Source organism: Amblyomma mixtum, chromosome 2 (genome assembly GCF_055824585.1).
Source record: "Amblyomma mixtum isolate Tamu chromosome 2, ASM5582458v1, whole genome shotgun sequence".
NCBI lineage: Eukaryota > Metazoa > Arthropoda > Arachnida > Ixodida > Ixodidae > Amblyomma > Amblyomma mixtum.
The window spans coordinates 256,352,887-256,367,099 of NC_143013.1; the positions used below are offsets into that span (position 1 = coordinate 256,352,887).

The 14,213-nt window shown below is 48.5% G+C and overlaps 1 protein-coding gene and 5 non-coding genes across 7 annotated transcripts in view; 1 reads left to right on the forward strand and 5 right to left on the reverse strand.

Moving 5' to 3' along the window:
• LOC149363621 (putative monocarboxylate transporter 5) overlaps positions 1 to 14,213 on the forward strand; it is a 106,681-nt gene that overhangs the window by 10,468 nt on the left and 82,000 nt on the right. The gene's annotated exons all lie outside the window — the stretch shown is intronic.
• TRNAK-CUU (transfer RNA lysine (anticodon CUU)) lies at positions 754 to 826 on the reverse strand. The gene has a single exon. It is a non-coding gene; the product is annotated as a tRNA-Lys (tRNA).
• TRNAK-CUU (transfer RNA lysine (anticodon CUU)) lies at positions 1,001 to 1,073 on the reverse strand. The gene has a single exon. It is a non-coding gene; the product is annotated as a tRNA-Lys (tRNA).
• Positions 1,248 to 1,320, reverse strand: TRNAK-CUU (transfer RNA lysine (anticodon CUU)). Its single transcript has one exon. It is a non-coding gene; the product is annotated as a tRNA-Lys (tRNA).
• TRNAK-CUU (transfer RNA lysine (anticodon CUU)) lies at positions 1,497 to 1,569 on the reverse strand. Its single transcript has one exon. It is a non-coding gene; the product is annotated as a tRNA-Lys (tRNA).
• Positions 6,642 to 6,714, reverse strand: TRNAK-CUU (transfer RNA lysine (anticodon CUU)). Its single transcript has one exon. It is a non-coding gene; the product is annotated as a tRNA-Lys (tRNA).

The window sequence follows — 14,213 nt, forward strand, 5'->3', positions numbered from 1 at the left end:
CAGGCGATTTGACAAGACTTTAGCAAAAATTTTGTAATCCACATTTGCCAATGTAATGGGCCGATAACCTTCTACGGAGCGCAGTTTTCCTTCATCAGTAGTTTTCGGAATTAGGACTGTGTGGCTTTTTGTAAAAGACTGAGGAAGGGCTCCTATATCCAGCCCCACTGTGAAGACCCGCAGCAGGACAGGAGTGAGAATAGATTTAAAAGCCTTGTAAAATTCGCTTGAAATGCCGTCAGGACCAGGCGTTTTTGAGACAGGTAACTGATCAATTGCATGTTCCACCTCTTCCTGCGTGAAAGAGCCGCTGATCAAGCGTGATCTGCAATGTGAGCACCCGACACGACAGGCTTTGCTTGATGAGCGCCGTCATGCGACTGCGAAGTTTATTTCGGGGATGATGTCCAATGGCAGACTAGTGTCCAGTACAAATGAGGTGATGACTGTATTTGTAGATTATTACACAGACTTGTTTAGTGCTTCACCTGATGTGCATAATTCGGAAATTTTGGCGTATTTCAGCACCTTAGTGAGCCCTTTATCAGACGATGATTGTTCTGAGCTAGCCGGGCGACGAATTCCCCTGTTCCTCTGGGGCCACATAGAGGTAGGGCAGACAAAGAACAGCCTTTTTTTTTGTTGTCGTCAGTGGCGTTTTGGCATGAAGCCGTAGGTAACATTGTGGAACAAGGGCTGCGGATAAAATCAGAAAGAAAGAATATGGGATGCAGAGCAAAAAAAGAAAGGAAGCGCCCAACGTGGGGCTCGAACCCACGACCCTGAGATTAAGAGTCTCATGCTCTACCGACTGAGCTAGCCGGGCGACGATTTCTCCTGTTCCTCTGGGGCCACATAGAGGTAGGACAGACAAAGAACAGCCTTTCTTTTGTCGTCAGAGGCGCTTTGGCATGCAGCCGCAGATAACATTGTGGAACATGGGCTGCCGCTAAAATCAGAAAGAAGGAACATGGGATGAAGAGCAAAAAAAGAAAGGAACCGCCCAACGTGGGGCTCGAACCCACGACCCTGAGATTAAGAGTCTCATGCTCTACCGACTGAGCTAGCCGGGCGACGATTTCTCCTGTTCCTCTGGGGCCACATAGAGGTAGGGCAGACAAAGAACAGCCTTTTTTTTGTCGTCAGAGGCGCTTTGGCATGCAGCCGCAGATAACATTGTGGAACAAGGGCTGCGGATAAAATCAGAAAGAAGGAACATGGGATGAAGAGCAAAAAAAGAAAGGAACCGCCCAACGTGGGGCTCGAACCCACGACCCTGAGATTAAGAGTCTCATGCTCTACCGACTGAGCTAGCCGGGCGACGAATTCACCGGTTCCTCTGGGGCCACATAGAGGTAGGGCAGACAAAGAACAGCCTTTTCTTTTTTGTAGTCAGAGGCGCTTTGGCATGCAGCCGCAGATAACATTGTGGAAAAGGGCTGCGGATAAAATCAGAAAGAAGGAATATGGGATGCAGAGCAAAAAAAGAAAGGAAGCGCCCAACGTGGGGCTCGAACCCACGACCCTGAGATTAAGAGTCTCATGCTCTACCGACTGAGCTAGCCGGGCTTTTTTTTTAACGAGGATTTTTTTTTCTTCATTACCGACTTGGCCGGAAAAACGAAACACAAAAATACAATCACATGACAATAAAAGCACTGGTCAGTTTCTAGCTAGTGCACGATGATAAAATGGGTTAAATGATTTTAGTTGGTCGAGGACAGGCAACCACTCAGGTTGTGGAGCTCGCTGTCCGAAAACTTCCGGTGTGTACATGATGCTTTCAATGAAATACTCATGTGCAGGATGCACAACAGCATGCTCATGCCTGACATCCATTCGCGTGCGCCATAGGCTGTGCATGCAGAGCAACATTAGCAGGTCGCAAGGCACTTCACCTGGTTGTGCACATGGTAGGAAGCGTATTCCGAAAGGCGTCAAAGGTAACTCTTTTTTCAGGGTGCGTTTCAAGACATCCCAAAGAAAGACAGCGTCATGACAATCGAGAAGGATATGCTCTATAGTTTCCACTTTTTTGCAAATTAGACATTCCACTGACCAAGGTACAAAAAGGCCTTTGCTCTGCAACCATGGCTTCACTGGGAGGGTTCCAGTATGCAACTGAAAAAAGAGAGAACGCACTGAAGGCTTCACCGGCATTCTTTTGACCCTTTTTAGCACATCGCGTTCGCGACCCAAAAGATATGCACTGCGATAAACAGGCACTGGCAGAAACACATCGAGCAGGTCCTTGTACATCTTTTTCCTTGTTACAATGGCTAGATACTCATTGGAAAATTTTGACCGAAGAATACGCACTGCTGCAACAACTTCTTGCAAGAAAGCACTTAACCCACTCCGACCTGCAGACATGGATGACACAACATAATCAGACAGTGATTCTGACAATCGCACTTGTATAATAGTTCGCAGAAAATCATTATCTTGAGGCAAGAAAAAGAATCTAGTCACTATCTGCCTCAGAAATAAATTTGATAATCCTAGCCCCCCGTTCCGCACCTTATAGAACAGATTGCAACGGCTGGTACGTTCCCATATTGACGACCAAATAAACGTTGCAAACACTCTGTGCAACCTTTGCACTGAAGTCCTTGGCAAAGTTAACGCTTGCAGAACATAGAAAATCCTCGCTATTAAAAACATGTTGCACACCGTAGCTCTTGCAAACATGGAAAAGTTGTGACCGCCCCATTTGCCTGTCTGAGCTTTGACTCGTTCGGTTTCATGGGCCCAATATTCTTTGCTTTCTGTGTAGTTGGCTAGCGGCACGCCGAGGTACTTTCCTGGCGTGTCTACCCACTTCATTCGACAGAATACTTCTGGCTTGGCCTGCCACTTTCCATGCCAAAAACCAAAACATTTCTGCCAGCTTATCGCACAGCCACTTGCATCACAAAAATTTACGGCTTCTCTCACCACTTCTTGCACGCTTTCCTGGTCTCTGCAGAACACTGCTATATCATCTGCCAATACCTTCACTTCATTGCGACAAAAGGCGTAACCTCGAATGTTTTGCGTAGTTAACAGCTTTAAACAAAAGGGCTCCAGGTAAAGTGCAAAAAGCAGTGGAGAAAGAGGACAACCCTGCCTCACTGACGACAAGACAGGAATACTATTACTCAGGCGCTTATTAATTATGAACCTTGATGTACAGCCATTGTAAACCATTTTCACGCCATCAGTGATGATACATCCTACATTCACATGTTCCAACAGCGCGAACAAAATTTCATGTACAACTTTATCAAACGCCTTACGCAGGTCTAGTTGGATCATGGCGACACGATCCTCCGTTGCATCACAGCATTCAAGGACACTCCTAGCTACGTGTATGTTAGTGAAAATGGTTCTGTCTTTTATGCCACAGGTCTGGTGTGGGCCAACAAGGGTTTTAATTACTGTTTGCAGTCGTCCGGCTAGCACTTTCATATAAATTTTGTAGTCTACGTTAGTTAAGCTTATTGGGCGGTAACACTCAACTGACTGCAACCTACTCGGGTCGTCCGATTTTGGGATCAACACCACGTGGGAGGTTCGGAAAGACGGCGGAGTTAACTTTCTTTCATAACACTCGCTTATTACGCGTTGTAATGCTGTTGCCATTTCTGTTTTCATAGCCTTGTAAAGTGCGGCACCGAGGCCGTCCGGCCCAGGCGACTTGTTTAAGCTCAGCTGCTGTATTGCAGCTTCGATTTCTGCTGCCGTTATGGGCTCCTCAAGTACCTGCGCCAGGTCATCCTCGACTCTTGGCATTAGCGACAGGAGTGCAGTTTTATAGTGTTCAACATCGGGCGTTTTAAGGCTGAACAAGTTTTGGTAATATTCCAGAAACGCTCTTTCAATCATCTCAGATTCGGAAGTTACGTCATTGCGATAGCACATTTCCTTTATCTCTTTCGAAACTGCATACTGTTTTTCGTCGCTGAGCGCCCTTTTTGTGGGCGTCTCCCCAAGCCAAAATCTTTCGCTGCGCGCCCTTATCACTGCACCTCGATATTTCGTTTCATCTATTAGTTCAAGCTTAGTTTTGGTCTCTTTTATTTCTTGTCTGTACAACCCCGGCTTGACGCCTTCCATGCTGAGCATGAAATCAAGCTCCGTACGAAGTTCCTTTTCTTGCTGTTTTTCCTTACGCTTTAAAACACATGCTCTTTCTATAGCGGCCACTTTCACGTCGCATTTAAATTGTTCCCATGTTTGTATAAAGTCTGACTCTTTTTCTAACAAGCTTTTGACTGAGTCTTTTAGTTTCTTGCTAAACTCCTCATCCTCCAACAATGTGTCATTAAATTTCCATAATTCCCAACTAAACTTGACAGTCCTTTTCCTCTCCCCAACTGTGACCACGACTAAAGAATGATCACTGAAGCTGACGTGCACAGTCTGGTACTGGGAACACAAGGGCACAACCTCAGAAGAAACAAATTCTGTCCAGCCTTGCGTGACTAACGCCTTGGAAATGCGTGTACTGCGCTTGTTCTGAACCTTGCATTATAATGCCAATGTCTTCCAATTCTGCTTCATTAATCATCTCAAACAGCAGCTCGGCACTCGTGTCCTGCAGGGTTTTGTTCGTTGTTCTATCTTCAGGTCTACACACACAGTTAAAATCTCCAAGCAATAGTACACGCTTTTCTGTCAGCAGGAAAGGTTGAACACGGCGGAAAAAGGCATCTCGTTCGGGAATTCTATCAGGTGCATATACACACACAGCTCTCCACTCTACACCAGAAAAGTAAAAATCGCATGCTACAATCCGGCCACTTTCACATGAAAATACAGTTTCCACAGCGACTTTGAAGTTTCGAGTTAAAATCAGACACCCTCCCGACTTTCCTTTTGCATGGCACACGCAAACACTGAACTGTGCACGGTAAATTTCAGCCATCGCATCTGTCAACTCTTCGCTTTCAATTTTTGTCTCTTGAATAGCCAACAGATCGATTTCGTTTTCGAACAAGAGACGCTTAAGCTGATTTTGCCTCCTTCGCGCAGAAAGACCTCTCACGTTCAGTGTGGCAATACGCAAGCAAGATGTTATTTGAGACGCCATCTAAATGGTTGGGATTCGCCGCTCTCGAAGTGACATCGTTTTGCAGCTCACCTCATCAAAAATCCTTCCAGTTTGCAAAGTACGGCGGTTTCAGCACTGAACCCGATCGAAGACCGGGTTACCAACACGAAGACCCTGCAAGGCACCTCCGCTAAGGCGGAGGGGCAGCCGACGAAGTCCTACGATCAGGAGGGATGTTCGGCTTGGGCTTGTAGGCCGCACGTCGAACAGGAGGCGCTTTGGGAAGAGGTTCCTCATGGTCCGTCCCGTCGTAGCTCATCGCCTTGTCATCAGCTTCGTCGTGCGTACTCTTCGCTGGCAAAGTTGACGCCGCGGGCATCTCCGTGTCAACGTCCTTCTCGTCGGTCGATTCCAAAACCGTCTCAGCTGCACCTACCGCAGCATCATCTGCTTTTCCCGCGTCCGCCTCAGTTCTGGTGTCAGGCACAGGTGGTTCTTCTGAGTTGGCAGCCTCATGTTCCGTGGGAAGCATTGCTTTTTCTGAGGCTATGCTTTTCGGTACTGCGTCTTCCCGACTCTCACGGGTCGCCTCTACCGCGTCGACTTCGTCCATAATATGCTCCTCAGTAGTATCCCTACGACCACGACCAGCTACGCTAGCATATGTTTGCCCGCCCTGGGCGTCGTCGTGGCCGAAGCGACGACAGAGCCCGCAACGTGGCACACGGCACTCCCGACGTATGTGTCCGGTGCCGCGGCACCGGAGGCAGAGCGGAGCTCTGCCAGGAACGTGGACAAGTGCGACGTCCTCTCCAACACGCAGCTGGTGCGGTAAGTCCTCGATGGTAACGCCCACCTTCAGCTTCAATGTCACTGAGCGCGTAGTAGACGACTTGTCGACGCAGCCTTTGACTCCACTTGTCCCGAGTTACGTCGGTCACTTTTCCAAAAGCCGCCAGAGCTGCCTTCACGTCGTCATCTTTCACGCCGTGTAGCAGCCAGAACAGCTTCAGCCTGACGCCCTGGTTGCATGGGTCAATGACCACACAGCGGTGGTCCTTGACGTTGAACGCCTCCGCCTGTAGCATTTTGTTTTTTCCTTCTTCATTGCAGAATGTCACGGCCCAAACATGATTCATCTGATATGCCCCGAGGGCAACCACTTCCGGCAGCAATGACAGACGCTCAAGAGCGTCACGAAAGTTTTCAACACGGTATGGCCTGGCTTGGACGTCGCCATGCAAAAAAACAGTATGCAAAACGCTCGAACCTGTTGGCAAATGCGGCAAAATCAGCTGGTAGTCCTCGTTCGGTTTGATCGTACTCCTGATACCGCGGCCCGGCTGGGCCGCTGAATCCGCTCCTTGGGAGCCCATGATACACACGTCCGTCACGCTCGGTGGCCGGAAGTCGAATCGAGCTAGCCGGGCGACGAGTGCCTCCTTTCCTCTGGGGCCACATAGAGGTAGGACAGACAAAGAACAGCCTTTTTTGTTGTAGTCAGAGGCGCTTTGGCATGCAGCCTCAGATAACATTGTGGAACATGGGCTGCCGCTAAAATCAGAAAGAAGGAATATGGGATGCAGAGCAAAAAAAAGAAAGGAAGCGCCCAACGTGGGGCTCGAACCCACGACCCTGAGATTAAGAGTCTCATGCTCTACCGACTGAGCTAGCCGGGCGACGAATTCACCGGTTCCTCTGGGGCCACATAGAGGTAGGGCAGACAAAGAACAGCCTTTTCTTTTGTAGTCAGGTGCGCTTTGGCATGCAGCCGCAGATAACATTGTGGAACAAGGGCTGCTGCTAAAATCAGAAAGAAGGAATATGGGATGCAGAGCAAAAAAAGAAAGGAAGCGCCCAACATGGGGCTCGAACCTAAGAGTCTCGCGCTGTGCCGGCTGAGATTTTCCTCTTCTTTATTGCCGACTTTGGCATTGGACACAGACACAAACGCAAAAGCTGAAACTTATCAGCAGCACTTTCACTGACACGACGAGTTAACATTTTTTCAACACTGCCAAATCATCGATCGCATCAGTCTATGGTCAGCGAGTGCCCGATAGACTTTGCTGTAACGTACGACACTTGCAGTGAAATGCTCGCGTACATAAAAAAAACTTCGGCATCGGCATTGTAAAACTGCATTTTCGTTTTGCACAGACTTCTGCCGACTGAGCTATCTTTGCGACGAGCTTCCCCTTTTGTCTGTGGCCGCCTAAGTGTAGGGCAGCGAAAGCGAACGACTAGAAACCCCCCCTTTTTTTTTTAATGGTAAGAAGCGCTGTACTGTGTAGTAGCAATAATATTCTGTTGCTGAAATTCGCATTACGCGCGGTGAATTTTATTCGTGACTTTGCTACGCAGAGGCTATGCGAATCTCTGTATCGTTCCACATTAATATACGAACGAAAAAAAGCGACCCCTTCACTCTACATCGATCCCAAAGCGCTCCAATAGCAACATGAATGTCCTAGACAGGTCTTAAGGTGTTTTTTGCGTGAGTGGGTTTTGTCTGGACCTGGAATAAAGACAGCTGAGGTGCATAGGACCCACTGCTATTTAATGTGAATTATGTGATTCACGACAGTTTTCATTAGCGTGGAGCGCGACGTAATGGAACTGGAACGAGCTGTAGTGCCTAAAAGTGCTAAACGCTGAAAAACCCGAAGTTCCTGTTGTGGCAAGAACTGCGAGGCGTCTGGCTGGCGAGATAAACAAAAATTTGCTGTGGCTTGACCAATAGCCATCGCGAGTAGAATTGTGGAAGCAACGGTGCGGCAATCGCAGCGGCGGCGGCACCTCTGAATCACCCGCGTCGCGGAGGAGACGGCGGTGGCCCCAGCGCTGCAGCTGTGCGTCGTGTGACGTCACTCCTCCTGGATAATGCACAGCTGGCGCAGCGGCGACGGCACCTCTGAATCACCCGCGTCGCGGAGGAGACGGCGGTGGCCCCAGCGCTGCAGCTGTGCGTCGTGCGACGTCACTCCTCCTGGATAATGCACAGCTGGCGCAGCGGCGACGGCACCTCAGAGTCACCCGCACAGCGGAGGAGTCGGCGGCGGCTCCGCGCTGCTCTGACATCACTCGCTCCTCGCGCATGCGCAGTTGGGGCTCTCCGGGGCTCCGTGAAATCGCTCACACCTAGCGTAGTGTTGCTTCCGCAACAAAAAGGTTGGTTGGTTGATTGGTTTATGGGGTTTAACGTCCCAAAGCGACTAAGGCTATGAGAGACGCCGTAGTGGAGGGCTCCGGAAATTTCGACCACCTGAGGTTCTTTAACGTGCACTGACATCGCACAGTACACGGGCCTCTAGAATTTCTCCTCCAAAGAAATTCAACCGCCGCGGCCGGGATCGAACCCGCATCTTTCGGGTCAGCAGCCGAGCACCTTAACCACTGAGCCACCGCGGCAACAAAAAGGAATTTCGTTCACCTCCTCAGCAACGAGGGTAAGACTGCGCGGTCAGCGGTGAGAACAGACCCCCTATAGAGACATGACATCTGTCAAAAATTTTACCACGTGGTTAAAGCTTAGTTCCTCACCCAACGAGTAACCGGGACGCAGCAGGATCTTTAAATATTGGAGAAATGGCGGTTATGTGGCCTATGCGAGCAGGACGTGGAGACCGGAGCGCCGACCCATGCGTCTGGGGCGAAGGGTACCGGCCTGTTCTTTGTTTACATAGCGCTACTTCTTTAGTGCTGCCTCTTGTTGAGTATTTGTTTATCACAGCATCTCCGTAATTATGGCTTTGTTGTGTGGCGCTTGTCTCCTGTTTGCGTGTCCCATTATCCTTGCCAGTCATGGTGCAGTTGGTTCAGGAAAGCGAGGCATGACACCTGATCGACGTCAGTAGTGTCCCGTATAAGGCGGCTGAGGCAGCGATTGAATCAGCTTCCCAATTTCCAGCAATTTTGTAATGAAATGGGGCTTAATCCAAAGTGATTTTAAATTACTGCTTGTACGGAGACGAAGAAGTCGGACAGGGAGTTCATAAATGGGTTTTTTTGAGTCGAGAGGGAAGAGCAGTCTCGCGCAATGCTTAGGAAATACTATGTGTAGATGACAAAGGTTTGTAAGTTCTTCGAGTGGATGCGTCTTCAGGCCAGTAGGACGCCACATGATTCTTCAGTAAATCCTACTGCATGCATATTCATTGTTCTTGATTAAAAAAATAGGGATCTTGGATGGCACTTGACACTGAAGAGGACTTGGGTGCATTGGTGTAGAGCTTCGCACTGCATATTTTTATGGTAATGACATGAAGTGTCTCTGATGACAATCAAAAATGCATGTACTTCTACTTAAAGGTGTGTGAGTGAGTGAGTGAGTGAGTGAGTGAGTGAACGTTTATTAAAGAGAATGGATGATGGCTGAAGCGCATGGGAGCGGGCCCTCAGTCCAGGGCTCCGGAGGCTTCTGCCGAGACTTCTGGCGATGAGAAGGAGCGCTGCCTGGACGTCACACAGCACATAGAGACACCAAAGCCAACCTGTCCGTCAGCTGGACCGAGGCTAATCAGGCCAGTCACATCAGGGCAGAAGGGCAGGAGCTATGAAACGATTGAATGGCAACAGGGCAGGAGAAAAGGGAATGCTTCAGATAAAAGAGGGGGGTTCGGGGCAACTGACACATGCAGGGGGAAAACGAGATTGTATAGAAGAAAGAACGGTCTGCGGTGAGAAGTGGAGGGTATGGAACAGGGAGGACAGGGAGGGTATGCATGGAGCGATTTTCTAATGTCACAGTGAAGATGTCACAGTGGCCAGTGAGACGGGGTTCCAGGGTCAACGCATCCTTAACTAATGCAACTGTATTGCTGAAAAGTATGCTGGCATGTTCAGCCAGTGAATTATCGTTCAGTGAACATGGGTGTGGCAAGATTACGTAGAGAAGCCATTGCGCACTTGCTGAGTAAGTCTGTGCACATGGATGCTCCCTCTGGTCAAATGTTTAGGGAAATCCCCTATGGTGGAGTAAATTTGTAGTAAGGGAGCAAATTACACATTGTCGTCCCCCTAGGTACAGCCAAACGGCTACGAAGGAAAGCTATCCAGCCTCCACAGAAACTTCGTGGTTAGAGAAAAATTCGTCCTGGTCCGGGGTTCGAACTCGGGACCGACGCTTCATCAGACCAGTCGCTCTACCAGCCGAGCTAATCGGGACTTTTGTTTTTCTTTATTGCCTTCAAAGGCGTGGGAATACAGTGCATTACAACATATGTGACTATTTACATGGCTATTCACATGGCTACAGCACTCCTCGCTTCCAGCGACCATTCCAACTTCTTCAGTTGGGATAGATTCTGGAAAAGGCATACAATTTCTTCGTCAAAACCTCGGTCTTTTAACACATCGTAAATTTTCAGGACACTCTCAACAAAATATTGATACACAGATCTGGCTCCAGGATCGCATTGGCGATATGCCATGACACTACGCCACACTGCATGCAAGCCAAGCAGAAAAATGGTGTCATATGGAGCTCCATCGTCTTCGACAGGCAGAAACCTAATGCCGTGCGGAGTGAGCGGCAAATCTTTCTTTATGGTTCGCTGCAACACGCCCCAAAAGAAGATTGCATTATTACAGTCGACAAAAACATGGTCATGTGTTTCCTCCTTCCTACACAGAAGGCAATGGGTGCCCCACGGAACGTATATGTCTCTTTCATGTAACCAGCTTTTAACAGGTAAAGTACCTGTGTGCAGCTGAAAGAAGAAAGTTTTTGCTGAAGGCGTTATCCACATTCTTCTTACCCTCTTTAACACATTTTGTCCCGGTGAGGCCCCAAAGGCCGACCGATACAAGGGAGCGGGAAAAGGGACGTGTAATAAGTCTTTCTTAAGTTGCCTTTTCTTCACAGTTGCCAAATATTATCTGGAAAAACGGGTGACAAGGAAACGATAAGATGCGACAACCTCACGGAGGTAACGGGACACACTGTAGCGACCACCTCCGGCAGAGGAGATTACAAAGTCTGGGAGTGCATTTGGCAACATAAACTGAACAAAACACTGGAGGAAAGGGTTTCTTCTTTCGCGGAGAAACATGAAGCGCATGACCACTTGGCTTAAAAACAAGTGAGAGAGGGACAGACCCCCCTCGGCGACTCGCCGAAAAAGATTCGTTCTGGAGGTTCTCTCCCAACTGGACTGCCATATAAATGTCGCAAAGATACGATGGAACTTCTGTATATTCACCCGTGTACAGTACAACACCTGCAAGATGTACTATCGCGCTCAATATGAGTTGCAACGCGCGGTCATCGACCGGGGCTCGTTCCGTGGTGTGCCTCCTCCAAACAGTCGCTCGGAATTCTGGGAGAAACTTTTTCCTGAGCGGGGGTGCTGTCTTTTTCTGGAACAGCAGTTTCTCCCAGAATTCCGAGCGACTGTTTGGAGGAGGCACACCACGGAACGAGCCACGGTCGATGACCGCGCGTTGCAACTCATATTGAGCGCGATAGTACATTATCTTTGCTGCTAGAAAAACATTGCATACCGTGGCACGCGCGAACACTGACAGGTCGCGCCCACACCATTTAGATGTCATCTCTCTCATTTCACCGGCCTTCTTGCTCCAGACCGAATCGCTCTCACGATAGCAATCAAGAGGCACCCCAAGATATGTGCTCGGTGTAGTGGACCAGTGAACATTTTCAAATACATCTGGAGTCATGTCCCATGCGCCATGCCACAAACCAATGCACTTATCTATGTTTAACATGCTCCCACTCTGGGCACAAAAATCCTGTGTTATTTTCAGTACAGCCGTAATGCTTCCCCTGTTCGATGCAAAAAAGGCAACGTCATCCGCGTAAGCAAGCTAATCGGGACTAATCGAGCTAATCGGGACGGCTAGCATATGCTCCCTCTGTAGCGTTATTTTTGCGACATACGTAAAGTTCACGTACTCGTGCTTTCACTCTAGTTACCATCGATCACAAACTCGCGACGGGGGCATGTACGGAAAGTACCGGTTGTTTAAGACAAGGAAGCCAGAAAGAAAATAACTCCTCTGAGTGGCAGTCTCAGCTCCTTGCGCGACTTTTTATATTTGCGGCAAGGAAGACGAAGCACGCGTAACTGTCACCGAGCTGCCTCACGCCGAGGCCTTCTTGCGACCGCAGTGACGTGCACGCCACAGTGTGATTTATTCTGCGCTAAATTTGGATGCAAGGTCAGCGACACGAAGGAAGAGGGAAAACACAATTGTCTCGTCGTGCCCATGGACCAACTCACTTTCCGCCGCAGCCAGCTCTTTCAGGACATATTTGGCCTCAAGAGGCGGGAAGCGACCACCACATGCATGGGTACGCTTGTGACCTCGTTCCACATAGGTTGCAAATAAAGAAAGTATTGTAATTAACATCTGCCTGAGCGCAGCGATACGGTTATGACGGAGGGATGTATATTTTCCTCAAGTCTTCACAGCTGAAGATTTCACAGCAAAAGCCGCCGCGGTGGCTCAGTGGTTACAGTGCTCGGCAGTGACCCGACAGACGCGGGTTCGATACCAGCCGCGGCGGTCGCATATTGAAGGAGGCGAAATGCTAGAGGTTCGTGTTCTGGGCGATGTCAGTGCACGTAAAAGAACCCCAGATGGTCGAAATTATCCGAAGCTCTCCACTAAGGCGTTCCTCATAGCGTGAGTCGCTTTGAGACGTTAAACCCCCATTAACCATACATCACAAAAAAAATGACAAAGGCCAACTTCGGCGTTTATCTCTACCTCCTGTGATTTTACTGCTACTTTCGCAGTATGTTCTATATATAGTTTTCTGGTTCTGCCTGCCAAATTTCGCTACGTGCGGCGCAAATGAATTTCAAAATTGCCCATTTTGTGGTCTAAATCGGGGTGATTTCTACGGGCAACCTTGCGAGCGCGATGTCACTGGATGCATAACCATCAATATTTGCTCTTCGTTTGCTAAATGACAAAATTTCGAGCTGGCTTTTGGTCATTTAAGACAAATAATCCCCCAAGCTTTCACGTACAGTTGCCAGTTTAGCCAATAAAGCACGCACAATATAGATTTTGTGACCATATTAGTGACATCAAAGTTTGGTCGAAACTCAGTTTTGGTTTCCTAGTTGCCGCTCTCTTTAAATGCTTCTATTTAGTATTAAAAAAAGCGATCTTTTTGTACCGGAACGAGGGGACTGTAAGGAATGCGAGGTGATTATTAACTCATAATGTTTAAAAATTCCCGGAACTGGTCTTTAACCTGTGTTGACACTGACATCTTCTTCACTCTTTTCAATACATCTTGCCCTGGGCCTGTATAGAACATCAACCACTCAATGGGATCTCAAATGACATCATGACTTCAGTTAAGTCCTCCTAAAATTTCTTGTTCCTGAATTGAGGCTGAGGTACTTCAGTGAACACCGTACATTTTGCGTCTGGAAATGCAGTTCTCGCAAGTAGCTTTAACACCATCATTTACAGATTTTTGCAAGATAGTCGGGTACATTTTAAATAGAAACAGAAGTTGATAACACTGGGCCACGGTTGGCGGCATCCTGCATTACTCCGATAGCCAATCACCACAGTAAATAAAAATCAGCTTTTTATTGTTTAACTTTATTAAAGAAGCTAGGTACAAAAAATTCTACAGCTGATATTTTTTTCTTGCAATTAGCGTATTGTTTAGGTACAAGAAAAGTTTTAACAACGGACTGCTCTTTGGTCGAGGAGGGATTCTGCGCAGCTGCCCTTAAAGTTTTATCCGACAGCAGATGCAATAAATTCAGGTGGAGCCCTTTTCAGAGTCAGGAGGGCGAATGAGACTAGGAAGTTGTCGACGTTAAGATGGCCGCAGCTGGTGCAGGGCCGGTTTAGAGGCCAGTGGACGGCCTTTGTCCTCAATCCGCAAGTTTCACGCTCCCTCTCTGCGCATGCGCGCCTCTCTCCCTCCAGCTCCGCTGGTTGAAAACAAACCGCCAGCTCCTACTGCGCATGCGCAGTTCATGTTAGTGACAGACGCATGCGACAGATGGCGGCAGTTGTCCCGCACGCACTTGCCACTTTGCAGGCGCAGTCGGCACCTCGTGGAACTGGATCGCATCTGCGTCCCTTACGTGCCTTTATAGTTGCAGATATATTTTGGCCTTTTCCCAGATGCCACCCCGTCTTTTGAAAAGGGCGCATTAAACGTGCTTATGCTGAGGAT